The sequence below is a fragment of the Camelus ferus genome, chromosome 5 (assembly GCF_009834535.1).
Source record: "Camelus ferus isolate YT-003-E chromosome 5, BCGSAC_Cfer_1.0, whole genome shotgun sequence".
NCBI lineage: Eukaryota > Metazoa > Chordata > Mammalia > Artiodactyla > Camelidae > Camelus > Camelus ferus.
Window position 1 is genome coordinate 96320812 of NC_045700.1, and position 14038 is coordinate 96334849.

The window sequence follows — 14038 nt, forward strand, 5'->3', positions numbered from 1 at the left end:
CGATAAAGGCACTGTAGAGGGGACTGACTCACACTGGCCAACTAATGACACCAGTAGACTGTGATGATTTACGTAAACACAATACCTAAAACCACCACTAAAACAGCTATGCAAAGATGCCCGCTAAAACACTAGATAAATCAAAATGGAACTCCCCAAAACGTCCAGTCGGCGCAGTGCCGTGTTCTCCATCTCGAGAGATCACTCACTCACTCGCTCATGAGCCTGTCCTCTGTCCCGCATGCCGACTGTGTTCCGGGCGCCGCCGGAGGCCCCGGACACAGCAGTGGACAGCAGGCAGCCCCCGAGGACCCTGCATTCCAGCCGGGGGCGGGGGTAGGGGGAGACTGCCCACCAGCCAAGTAGGTGGCGGGTGCCACCGTCTGGCTGCTACTTAAATGCAGGCAGCATAGAATGAAGAAGAAGAGAGGATGAGTGCGCAGGGGCAGGATGCCAGCAGCCACGTGGTGGGTTTGGGGCATCTTCTGTCCAGACGTGTGGCTGGCGCATGAGGGACGCGAGGCGGTGAGGAGGGGCCGAGGTGCTCCAGGGAAGGCCAGAAGGCGGGTGGCGGGGGTCCTGGGTGCTGAGGCCCCTGCTGCGGTGGGAGAGGGCCCACCTCATAAAGATGACAGAGGGGCTGGACGCGGCCAGGCTGGGCCTGAGACAGCGGCCCCGTGGGGTGGGGAGGGCCAGCAGCAGCCAGGAGCCGCCGGCCGAAGCGGCCAGGCTGCAGGGCGCCGTGTGCTCCGTGCACTCCGCTGCCCTGGGCGCTGGCTCTGTGCCACAGCGGGCCTGGCTGCCCTGGGCTCCGTGGCCAACCGGTGCTCGTTACGCCAAGTGCCCAGGGTTAGAGGAGCCACACGTGGCCCACCTGGTGGGATCTTAGGTAATAATAACAAACATGCTTCCACGACCCTGGAGTCGCAAAAGTGCCAGTTTTCTTTCTTGTTTGAAGTCAAATTAAACACTATTTGAGATTCCCTGTGCCTGCTCCTGTGGGTCCAGGAGCACAGCAGGGCCTTTGCTGCCTGGACACACACACACACACACACACACCCCCACACACCACCCACAGAGTCTCCGCGGGCAAACGTCAGTCAGGCTGCCCTGAGACCTGACAGCAGTCCCAGGGGGCACACGGAGCCCGGAGCCCACATCCCGCAGCTTGGACGTGTCCGGCGGCCGCAGTTGCCTCTGCTGGAGATGCTCGTCGAAGAAGGAAGAGCTGTTCCAGAAGCAGAGTGAGCGGTGACACTAGGAAGGGCCACAGCAGGACGGAGGCCCCGATCCTGCTGACTCCCTTCCACTCGGTGGCAGCAGGGGACATCGCTTCACAGCATCAAACAGCACGGGCGTACCACGTCCAGCTGGGGTCACCGGATGTGTCTCTGCCCTGAAAACCACAACTCACACTGCTGGTCAGAAGCCGCAGCCAAGCTCCGACAACCAGACTCTGTTACGTCGCCAGCGGGGAGAGGTCCTGCCACGGTCGCTGGTTCTGAAAGTATCTGACACAAAGCAAATGCCAAATGCATGTCTGCTCACTAGACAGCATCCGTGCTGGGGTGGGTGGAGGTGAGGCGGCGAGCGGAGGGCCGGGAGGCCGCGTCGGGGAGGAGGAGGGGCCGGCTGGGGTGCAGAGGCGGGACCTGGGCCTGCGGTCGGTGCTTCTCAAAGTGGGCTCCAGCGAGCACCCTCTGGTCCACGAGAGGTTCTGGCTGAATCAGTTTGCCAGCCTGTCTCTCCGACGCCACCACGGCTCCCCAGCTCTCTGCAGCCCCCAGGGGGTCCCCAGGGCAGGGGCCGGGTCTCCCAGAGTCAGAAAGAAGAGGCAGAACAGGCTGTCCACTCAAATCCTGACCTCGAGATAGCTTCACAGGCTGACGGAAAGTCTCTGAAACGCTGTTACGATGCCCGCTGACCCGCAGTCTCACACTAAAGACGGCGCTGCTCACTCACAGAGCGGACCTCGTGAGGAGCAGGGCTTTCTCAAGGGCCTTCCGCGAGCTCACTGCCCCTGCCTCCCCCGTGCCCCCCGCTCTCCCCTGCATCCGCCTGGGGGCCGGGCGCTGGTTTGGTTCGGCTCCGGGCGGAGCGCTCTTGGTGTGACTCCGGGTCGGCTGTGGTCAGCAGGCCCGGGGACCTGGGGCCCCACAGTGGCCTGAGGCCCGGCAATGCCCCTGCGGTTCTGCGTCATGCCGGGCCTGGAGAGGGGGTGCCGCAGGGGGTGGGGAGGGGATCAGGATGCCAGGATGGGCTGGGGACGGTGGCGGGGACGGTGGCGCTGACGGTTCTTACTGGCTCGGTCACCACTGAGATCAGACATGATTCAGGCAGAGGCGGATGGACCGCCGAGGGTCACCCTGAGGTGGGAGAGAACATATTTGTAAAAGCTCAGCCCCACTGACCACAGCCATGGGCAGGCGGCGCCCCCCGTGGGGGCCGGACCAGAGCCTGGCTGCAGAAATTGCGAAACCAACCGACCAGGAGCGTGAGAGAGACTCTTTCCCGGGTGTAGAGAGTTTCCAAAAAGGAACAAAAGGAGGCAAATCGCAGCATTTGGAAAAACCAGCCCTGGTGGTGGACATGCCCCCAAAGATCCCATCTGCCAGACCCATCGGGGCCCATCCAAGTCAAGTTGCTGCCCCCTCCACCCACGTCCTGAGGGCCCCCGGAGACGGCAGGCATCAGGCAGCTCTGAGGGGCCTTCGGGGGACCCCCACCTTCCGGGGAGCCTACAGCTGCTCTCCCAGACGCTGGAGGATGCAGGGGAGCAGAGGAGGGAACTCGCTCTGCTTCAGTGAGGACACGGGGAACCCGGAGGGAGGGCGGTGAGTGCCGGGTGGACACTCGGGAAGACGAGAGATGGGGAGACCTGTGGGGACAGGCACTCGGGGTTGGACAGAACAAATCCACCAGAAACAGACCAGCTGGAAGGCGAATCGGGGTTCTGGGACCAGGCGGGCGAGGCAGCACTAAGACCCCGCATGTGCGGACAGCAGATGAAGTAATCGATGCCCTTGACGACCACAAGTGGTCCCCGCCCTGGGGAAGCGTCCCACAGTCAGAAAAGCACAGCAGAGCGGGGAGGCCACGCTCTTTTGATCCAGCCTGCCCGTCGGAACCGCATGCTACCAGCGCATCTTCCATCCTTGCCCGTCCTTTGTCCCAGGGCTGAGGCTCCAGACCAGGAGGAAGGGACAGCCTAGGAGTCCCTCCCACCGAGGGCCCCACCCCCAGGCACACTGTCCACCGAGCGCAGAGAAACCCGTCTGCACCAAGCGCTGTCCACACAGCCTGACGGCAGAAGTGGGTCTCCTCTGAGGCGTTCCACCTGCCAGCAAGCCTGCCTCTGAGGGCGCAGCACCACAGCGAGACGGTTCTCTCTGCTACAGTGACCTTGAATTTTCTCCGTCAGATTCATGGCTGTGGGGTGATTATCGACGGCCGGGGGGGAGCCCTCTTACACCACACATTGTGGGTGACGTCTTGCAACTGCAGCGTTTAAATGGCTCTTACGACAGGCACTTACATTTCAGCCTGTTTACAAGAGTGTAATTGCAGCATATTTGTTATTGCTAATAAGTTCCAGGAAACAGAGCCGAAATTTTGTCTCCTAAAATAAATAGTTTTTGCTTCTTTTGGTCTCATTGCTGTTGTGTAAGTGACTCACACCGTCTCAGCTGGGGAGCCGCAGAGCTGCGACCGTTCGGACCGCGTGTCGTGAGTGCACATTACACAAACGAGAATCTCTATGAACAGCCACGTCGCGCCGGGTTTCCATGCGGCGCAGGCCGAGCGCTCCTGTCGTGCGGGTCACAGGGCGCCTCCTGCGGGAGGGCCCTTGGTCTCTCACACACAGCGACTTTGAACTTTCTCTCGTTGGGTTTCACAGCTGTGGCCAAGTGGTCACGCAGTCGCTCACACTGAAGCTGGACTGTAACTCTGAGGACGGCGATCTGTCCACGGAGCTCACGTGGACACGGCCTTCCTGAGCGGACGGTCCCTCCCCGCGGTCCTGCACGGGGACAGACGGGGTTTGGGGGCGGCCAGCCCTCCAGGCCCCAGAACAGGAACTTCCGGGGGAACCAAGAGATAGATTTACTCTGGTCGCAGGACCAACAGGCTCGACTAACTTTGGACTTAAAAGCACCTGGGGGCCCCTGCCAAGACGCCCGCTACATAAACCCCCACGAGCGGCGCGTGTTCGGGGCTCAGGAGACCTGCCCGTGGGGCCGCCGCCCCCGCCTCCGCCCCCGCCCGCGCCCAGCTGCGCACTGCAGGCCACTTGCTCAGGTGGGACTTCTCCTCCAGAGGCAGCCCGGCCTCCCAGCTGGTTTCCCGGTGGGACCCTCCCCCCCACCCCCACTCTGACCCCGACTAGCGGCACTCAGACCCGGGTCCCCGAGCCCACGTGGGGGTTCCTGCAGGGAGACGGGGCCCCGGGCCGGTCCAGGGGGGCCTGACCTCTGCTGTGACCCCGGGCACCGCGGGCTCGCTCTCCTCCCGCTAATCTCCCCCGGGCTCTGCAGGGAGACAGCCCTAACCTGCCGAGAAAGGGCCCAGGTGCCCGGAGCAGGGGCCGCAGGTCACACCCACCCCTGCAGCCAGGCCTGCCCCAGGCAAGGTGGGAAGGTGACAGAGAAGTTCCAGGACCCCTGGCTCCCTCCCCTGCTCGCAAATCTGGTCCTGGGTTTGGAAAAGACCTCAGACATCCAAGCCCTCACCTGCTCCCTGGCCACACCCGGTGACAGTAGGATCTGAGGGCTGGGGGCAGGTCAGAGCTCTGCGGGGGCAGGGCCAGCCAGAGACACAGGCCCACTGAGGCCCCACTGAGGCCCCTGCACGACTTGACCTTGGCCACTGGCAACCCCGCGCGCTCAGCCCCTCTCACCACTGCCATTGGGTCAGGTAGGGCTGCCGTGGGGCTTGACCCGGTCATGGGCACCCAGCTGTCCACCCAGCGCCCAGTGAGGCTCTCTGGGTGCACCTGGGTTTGATCTGCTGGTTGCTTCAAAGTGTTCAAGGCACGGGCTCCTTCCTGGAGGGCTGAGTGTCACTCGCTCAGAAGCAGGGTCCTGGCGTGCGTGGACCGGTGTCGGGGTTGGGGGCAGGTTTGGGGCTCTGGTCACCCCTTGAAGAGGAGGATCTGCACGTCAGTGGGTGCACAGTTGTGGGGGCTGGGCCTCAGTGGTGCTGACCGCCTGACAGCAAGAACAGCTCGGGGGCTGAGAGAAAGAGGGGTGGAGGGGCATTTTGGGCTCTGTGTGAGTGAGAAGGGAGACGTGATGTCACTGTCACGTGCAGTTCTAATCGGAGCTGCAGGAGAGTCTTTCTGGAACTTGGAAAACATTTCAGAGCTCAGCTCTAGGAATAAATGTGAGAGGGAATGTAAGCAGTAATGGAGACAGAATCCACTGGGGGGCGTCTCCGCTGTCACAGCTAGAACTCAGGCTGCGCTCCCTCCATGTCAGCCTGCCCTGAGCCTCCGTAAGGAACTCACTCAGTCACCTGGAAGCCACCTGGCCTCTCCCCCGGACACCTGGGCTCTCCCCCGGACACCTGGGCTCTCCCTCGGGCACCTGGCCTCTCCCCCGGACACCTGGGCTCTCCCCCGGGCACCTGGCCTCTCCCCCGGGCACCTGGGCTCTCCCTCAGGCACCTGGCCTCTCCCCCGGACACCTGGGCTCTCCCCCGGGCACCTGGGCTCTCCCCCGGACACCTGGGCTCTCCCCCAGGCACCTGGCCTCTCCCCCGGACACCTGGGCTCTCCCCCGGACACCTGGGCTCTCACATGCAGCGCGGGCACAGTCCTGCCTCACTCCTGCCCTCTGCTGATGCGCAGGGCTTTGTGGCGACCACAGGAATCTCAACTTAACCTTACAACCCTTTTAGGGGTAAACTTCAATTTCCAGGCATACTGATCAGGTTTCAAAACACTAAATCTGGCATAATTCTCTCTTTTTCAGAATATATATCAGTATTTCCACTCTGGTTGAGATGGAATGAGGAGAACTAGGGTCCTGTCTAACAAACTAAAACCTGGACAAAGCACAGGAAGGGACTTTTTTTGAGACTCTGGAGTTGAGGAAATGATATTACGCTTGAGAAACAGAAACAAAACCCAGCTGAGCCCCACCAATGCCGCCGCTTACCACCGGAGAGTGTAGATTGTGGAGGGGTCCCAGGTGGAGCTCACGGGACCCCCCAGCTTGAAGTCTGGGGAGGTTAGGGACTGGAGCTCATGGGACAGCTACAGGAGAGGACGGCTGCACGGAGACAAAGCACCAGATCCTACGGAAGGCGTTCTCCCTCGCGTATTTGGTGGAGTCCTGACCAGGGCGTGCATCTGAGGGAAACAACGTTTACACAGATGCAAAAACAACCAGCAACTGAGTTAAGTTCACCACGTCTGGATCCAACCAAAAATCACCAGGCACGCCACGAAGGAGGGGAATGTGACCCATTACAACAAGGAAAGTCCACGGAAACTGACGGGGCCGTGACGCTATGGCGGTGTTAGTCGACCAGACACCGAGGAAGACGTTGCTCCTGTACGCCATGTGCTCAAGGAGCCAGAGTGAGACGTACTTGTCCAATAGAGCATCGGAGGCATCAGAAGCACCCAAACCAGAGTTACAGAGACAAAAACTGCACGGTAGGCTGGACGGGGCTGGCGGAAGGTTTGACATTGAAGATGAAAAGACCACTGAACTTGAAGACAGTGACAGAAGCCACCTGAAGGAAACACAGATTTAAAAAGACCAAAAATATGCAAAGAGAGACGTACACGCTGCACGACTCCGTTGACACAAACCTCTGGGGTAGCGTGTGGTGGCGGGGGTGGCAGGGACGGGCGGGGCAGGGAGGGGCCTCAAAGGAGCATGAGGACACTTCTGGAGGGTGGTGGGTACTTCAGGGTCCAGGCTGTGATGAAGGAAGGGCTCATGGTTGCAAATACACGTCAAACTTATCAAACGATACAGTTTAAAATCTGTAGTTTCCTGCATGTCAACTATAGCTCAGTAAAGCTGTTATTTGTACAGAGGGAGGGAGGAGCACAAACCGTCTGAGGGCCGCTAGGCAAGGCGCTCCCACAGTCGTGTCTGACCGACCTGGTGGCAGTGCTTCTTATTTTCTTCTTTTGGCACCAGGATTTGCTGGTTTTCTTTAATTTTTTTTAGAAAAAATATTTTATTTATTTATTGAAATGTAGTCAGTTTGCAGTGTGTTACCTTCTGGTGTGCAGCGCACTGACGCATTTACACAGACCCGCATGTATTCCTTTTCCTATTCCTTTTCGTGATAAATCATTACAAGGTATTGAATGTGGTTCCCTGTGCTGTACAGCAGGACCCTGTTCATCTTCTTCATCTTATTTTATTTTATTTTACTTATGTTTTTATTTTTTATAGGGGGAGACAATTAGGTTTTGGGGGGTTTTGTTTGTTTTAATTTAATTGAGATACCAGGAACTGAGCCCAGGACCTCATGCGCGCTCCTGCACGCACTTCACTCCTGAGCTTCCCTTTTGTCTGTTTCATATGCTTTAGTTAGTGTCTATAAATCTCGAACTCCCAATTTATCCCTTCCTATCCCCTTTCCCCCTTGGTAACCATTAGTTTTTTTCTATGCCTGTGATTTTGTTTCTGTTTCGTAAAAAGTTTGCCTATGTAATTTTTTTTAGGTTCTACGTGTAAGTGACATATGGTATTTTTCTTTCTCTTTCTGGCTTCCTTCACTTAGGATGACCATCTCCAGGTGCATCCATGTTGCTGCAAACGGCATGATTTCATTCTTTCTTACGTCTGAGTAGTATCCCGTCGTGTAAACACACCACAGCTGCTTCATCCAGTCATCTGCCGATGGACATTTAGGTGCTTCCATGTCTTGGCTGATGTAAGCAGTGCTTGGATTTGCTGACCTTCGTGCCCTCGAAGCGCACTGCTGTTTGAGAAGTCAGTTGTCTGCCACCGCGGCACCAGTGACCACAGGCGAGCTGCCTAGCCAGCACTCCTTTTGAGGCGGGAAGCCCCATAAAAAGACCAGCAGGACCCCTAGGCTGGGCCGCTGCTCTCCTCTTAGCACCGCCTGGTTCCCTGGCCCAGAGGCTCTATCTCACTTTTTGCCTCTAAAGCGGCTAACTTACACCTAGAATTCTATTGGTTCCCTGAGCTCACTTCTGATTGGTTATTTCCTTCACTTCTGATTGGTTATTACTCTCCCTTCTGATTGGTCCATTTGTAGTCCTTCATTTGCAAGGTGCTCACTCCTGATTGGTCTATTTCTACAAAGCTTGTTCCTGGTTGGTCAACTTCTGTTGTACTTTTTTGCATATGATGTTGCAAAGTGTAAAACCGGCAGCCTATAAAAGGCCTGTGTAAACGTACAGACGGGGTCCAGAGCTTGAAGTGTTAGATTCGTGTGGGCTTGCTGGCGCAATAAACCTGAGTTTTCCAACTCTCCGTGTGCTGCTTGGTCTCTCACCCAGATCCAGGTTGCTGTCACAGCTGAGCTGTAATGCCAAGCTGTAACACATTTTTCCGCAACACTTTATCAGCCCTGGGCCCACGGGGCAGGGCGCAGCACTGTGAGGCCGGGTCCTCTGCTTGGAGTCAACACAGACCAACCGACGTGCGGCAGGGCACTGTCTCCCTTCTGGAGATTCTGCAGAACCCTCTGCCCAGCTCATGTGGGACACTGGCTGAAGTCACTTCCTCAAGTCTGTGTGGCCAAGGTCCCCATGTCCCTGCTAGCTTCCGCTGAGGCTCATCTTGGATTTCATGGGCTCCTGTAGCTGCCCTGTGGACCCAGGACACGAAAACATACGTCTCCTGTCTCTGGCCTCTGTATCCAGACTTAAAATTCCCGGGTAACCAGGCCAGGCCACCCCAACAATCCCCCTTTGGATTAACCCAAAGCCCACTGACAGTGACCTGAGTTACATCTGCAAAGTCCGCTTCATCCCCCAGGTGTTCACAGATGCTGCCCACGCGCCGACCCACAGGGGACAGTCTTCAAGGAAGGTACCCACAGGGTGGAAATCTCGGGGCCACCTTAGAATACTGTTTACTGTAGTTTTGTAAGATTAAGTTTCCTGTAAGATAAACGTAACTGAGCTGCGTTCTCGTTCAGAACCAGAACCCTCGGGCAGCTCGTGGGGGGAGGGCCAGCACAGGAAGAGCTAGCCAGTGGAAAGACCCCTCCTGTTGGGTCCTTCCCTCCTTCTCTGTGGGGGGTGTGGTCGTTCCCCGCGAGCCCGGGAACCCCTGCAAGTCTCCGGGGGTGCACGAGAGCCAGACCGTCTGCTGCCCCTGCCCCTGCCCGGGGGGCCCCAGGGTCGAGTCCCCCACCTGGTCAGACCCCCAACTCCCGCCTGGCCGCAAGCCCCTGGCACAGCCACGGGGTCTTGGAGGAACAATAGAGCTTTACAAGCCTTGTCCTGGACCCAAAACCCAAATCCTACCAAAGCCGGCCCCCTTCAGCGCCTTAGGGATGGGACTGCAAGGGACTTCACCAGGTGCCCTTCTGTGAGAAGGGCAACAGCCCCGCTGGGCACCCTCGGGGGTGGTCCCCACCCCACCGGCAAGGGGTCCTCCGAGTGCCCTCCCCCAGGCCCCCGGGAGGCACAGCATCAGAGCCGGTGGCGAGGTGCCCAGGAAGGGCGGTGACTGGTCGAGGCCACAGTGTCCCCCCGCCACCCTTCCTGCTGCCCAGGCGGCTCCAGCGCCCAGCACCGCCTGGAGGAGCGCATCCGGCTGCCCGGCCAGCACCCGGTCTTGGCGCGGACCCCGAGCTCACGAGCAGCGGTTCAGAAAAGCCGAGCCTCTCGTATGCAGAGCGCTCGGTAGCGTGCAAAGGGGCTGTGGGGGATGCGTGCCCTGAGAGCAACGCCAGAAGGGCCTGATGTTTTCCCAGAGCGCGGCTCAGCGGCCCGGGAGTAAACGACAGCACAGATGCATTTCCAAAATGCAGAGCTTCCCGAGCTGGGCAGGAGAGAGAAGCCGGCCAGCAGGAAGCGCGGTGGGCCTCCTCTGGTCACCGGGACCCGGTGGTGCCCGCCGTGCCCACAGCCGAGGGGACGCCCGGAAAGCCCTGCCCACGCCTGCGGGCTCTGTCTCGCAGTGCCGGGGGGGGGGGGGGGCCTGCCCTGTGGGGCCCCCTGGGGGTGGGTTCTGTGGCTGGAGCACTCGCTCTGGCCGCGTGTTCAGTGCGCATCTCTCCCCGCAGTCTCCCTCCCCCAGACCCAGCCGTGCCAACACCCACGGGGATGAGATTGTATCTCTGTTTGTTTTGGTCGATGGAACATTTTCTTTCCTTGTTCAACATTTTTCAGATTTCTGGGGATTGTTTTCCACCTCTGGGCCCTGGCCAACGGAAACACACGCCGTCTGCCTGTGGCTGAGGGTGCAGTGTGGAAGCGGAGGGCTAAAATTTTTGTTAAATTTAGCTTCTCTTGGGCAGATTTATCCCCATTAATCATAACCCAGTGGAGTCTGATCTCCCCAAATCCAACCCTGCTGTGTAAGTGCTTCCCTCTCAATGAACGTCCTGGAGCAAATGCCAGCACGACTCCCTGAAGAGTCCCGAGGGCAGCAGACGGCAGAGACGGAGGGGAGACAGGCACTGGGCACCTCTGAAGCCTCGGACCCGGAGGCGGGAACATGCAGGGCTGCGTTCCCAACGTCCCATCGGCTGCCCGGCCCTGGAGGGCCCTGACTCCAGCTGGCAGGGGACGTTCCCTTCGTCACCCCGTCACTGGTCCCCCTGAGGCCCCAAGAATGCCGGACCACCTCTCGGCACAGGGCAGCTGAGGTGTTCCCTCCAGTGCACAGCTGGCTGATCTGGGTGGTGGGCTTGTGCGTGTGAAGTGCTTCAGAATTGGAAAGGAAATGTACGTCTACGAGTCTTTGGATCCACACACGGCCCACACAGCGGGCATCCTCCTCCACTCGAGCGTGTTCTAACTCTGCCTCGACCAGAGGAAGGCTGACACGCAGCTCCCAGCCCTCCAGCCGTTCCGGGAGGCGCAGCTCACATGACCAGGGAGTCGGGGGTGAGACAAGCACCCCCGCCCAACATGCCCCCAGCTCAGGGCGCCTGGACAGGGAGCCTGCCCGGGGCTCAGCCCCCGCCCTCCTCCGAGCTGTGCTCAGAACCCAGGGGTCCCCGGCCACGGGAGGTGGTGGCCACACTGGGGATGAGGCAGGAGGCTCGTGGTCCCCGTCGGTGGACGTACAAGTTGGAGAACCCACCTCTGGTGTGCACATTAGGACCGACGGGTGGGCTGGCCTGCAGAAGATTCTACAAGGTAATTTCTCCCATGCTTATCCACCCACCGCCCAGCCAGGCTGTGAACACCCAGCACCGTGCTAAGCAGAAGCATTTAGCAGCCACAGAGCAGACGGCCCCCTCCTTCCCGCTGAGCTCAGCACCCAGGGGAGCGGCCGGCCATGAGTGGAGGGGGTGGAGGAGAAGGAGCCTCACTTCACCATGAGATGGGAAGAAAACTGCTTCAAAATCGCTGCATCTGGACTCGGGTGCCTGGGGTGATGGTGCCTGAAGCGCAGGTGCAGCGGCCGTGGCCAGTGCCCCGTGTCCAGTCCCGCTTGCCTCTGAAGCCCCCGCCCCTGCAGATGGCATTGCCGTGCCAATAGCTCCAGCCGCCAGATGGAGGCCAGGAGGGGCACCTGTGACCCTGGGGGTCGCCCTCCACTGCCTCCTGCTGCCCCGACCTGCACCCTTCCCAAGAAGGGGAGGAGACGCCAAATAGGGGCCAAGTCACTGCCACGTGGGGCCTCCGGGCGGAGGCAGGCGCCTGGGCGGCTCGACTCCACCCACAGGGGCTCTGCCATGGACAAACGTCAGTGCTGTGCACCCTGTTGCCCTAGGGTGAGCCTGGCTCGGCCGGGCAGCACCGGGTTGGTGATGAGCTGGTGGCCCAGGAGTCAGGTGACTCTTGCCCTGATCCGGGCCCCACTGCCCACTGGCTGCAGAATCTCTTGTGCTTCTGAAAGCGAGGCGACAACGCCTTGTCCATGCAGCAGGGTGGAAACCAAACAGAATGTGGGCAAGGGGTCCCAGGCTTACAGACGGCGCCCCACACGGTGAGCAGAGACTCTCATGTGAATGCGGAAACCCGTGGAGTGTGGACTGGGAGCCGGGCAGGACCACCGGGGGGCAAGGCTGGGGCTCAAGGCACGTGACTCCCTCTGTCTAAGCCCCGGTGATGGCACCTGGGACGGGGCGATGCCGCCCCTGCCTGCGCACACGAGTGGGAGAGAAACGCCGGGGAAGACGCCCCAGGCGAACAGCAGCCATGCAGCCGGAGCAGGCCACGTTAGCAACAAACTAAACGGGCTTCAGAACAGAAGTATGGCTCAGGACGAACAGGGCCACTTTGTAACAATAAAGGGCTCAGGAAGAGGCAGCACTCACACACGCCTGACAACAGACACTAAACTTCCAGTGGAAACCGACAGAGACGGAGCGTGAAATGGGCACTTCAACGCGGAGAGCTGGGCACCCAGCGCCCCCGCCTTCAAGAGCTGATGCGACAGCCGGGCGGACAGGGACACAGAAGGCTTAGACCGCACGAGAGCAGAGCCCTGCAGGACACCTCCCCCGACGGCAGAGAACAGACCTGCGTCGCGAGGGCACGTGGGACGCTCTCCGAGACAGCGTCTGCTCAGACATTAAAAATAAATAAACCTCAGTGTATGTGACAGGACAGAAAGCCCATATTCTGTGACTGATGCAATGCGAGTCAACGCCAGCAGGAAAACTGGGAATCCTGCAAATATGTGGAAATTAAATGGGTCGAAGAAGAAGTGAAGAGGGACGTTTCAAAATCCTTTGAGAAAAACAAAAATGAAGACACAACATACCTGACGTATCGGGGCCCCTAAAGCAGCTCCTGGACGGCAGTGTGTTGCTGTCCGTGATCAGCATCAGAAGGAAGGAATAGCTCCAGTCTTTCTAATCCTCCACCTTAAGACACTGGAAAAGGAAATCTACTAAACTAAAGGCAGCAGAGCGAAGGAAACAATGTAAATTAGTCCGGAAATTAAGGAAACAGAGACTAGGAAGGTAATAGAAGAAGATCAACGAAACCAAATCTGGGTTCCTTAGAAAGGTTCGCAGAAGCAGCCTGCCTTCAGCCGAACTGACCAAGACAAGAGAGCATGGCTCCAGCCGCGAGCCTCGGGGATGAAAAAGAAGGGCCACCACTACTGAGCTGATACAAATAAAAAAGATTGTGAAGGAGTGCGTCCCGGTGAGGACGAGGGGAAGGTGGCTGGTGGGGATGCTCACTGGCACAGCCACTTTAGAATCGGTCTGGCACTTCTGCAGACAGTCACACAGTTACCACGTGACCCACAATGCCGCTCCTGGGAAGCGACCAGGGAGAAAGAAGACAGACGTCAGAGCAGAAGCCTGCGCCGTACGCCCACCCCGGCACTCCCCGCAGTGCGCAGAGCGTGGGAGGGCGGGGAGATGACGGCTCAGGGTTTGGGGCGTCCCTCTGCGGTGACGAAATGCTCTAACGTTGACTGTGGCCACGGCTGTCTCGACCTGCTGAGCGCACTGAGAACCACTGAACTGCACACTTGTGAAATAGAATGTGCGCGGAGTGACAGCCTGATGAGCGCAACGGAGCACGAACGGGACAGTAGTCACGCCTGGAAACTAAGAGAAGTTTATCAGGACCCCTGCAAAGCCCTGGGGGAGTGGTGAGCATCTGTGGGACGCCAGACTAGCCAGGGAGCACGAACAAGCCCCTCAGGAGCTGAGCCGTGGCTGGACTCCGGCTCTGAGATTCCCGCCAAGAGCAGAACACGGCTGTTCCTGCCCTGCCCCGAGGTCCGGCTGGTCCTGGCTTCCTGGGGCCCCGTTTATAGCGATGAGCCTGGAGCCATCCCATGGCATCTGTGGGACCCCACCGCCGTCTGGTCCAGCCTCACACCGGCCTGGTCCTCCTGGCCCCGAGCCTCTCATGAGAAAACCCCAAACACGGGGTTGAAAGTCCATCCCT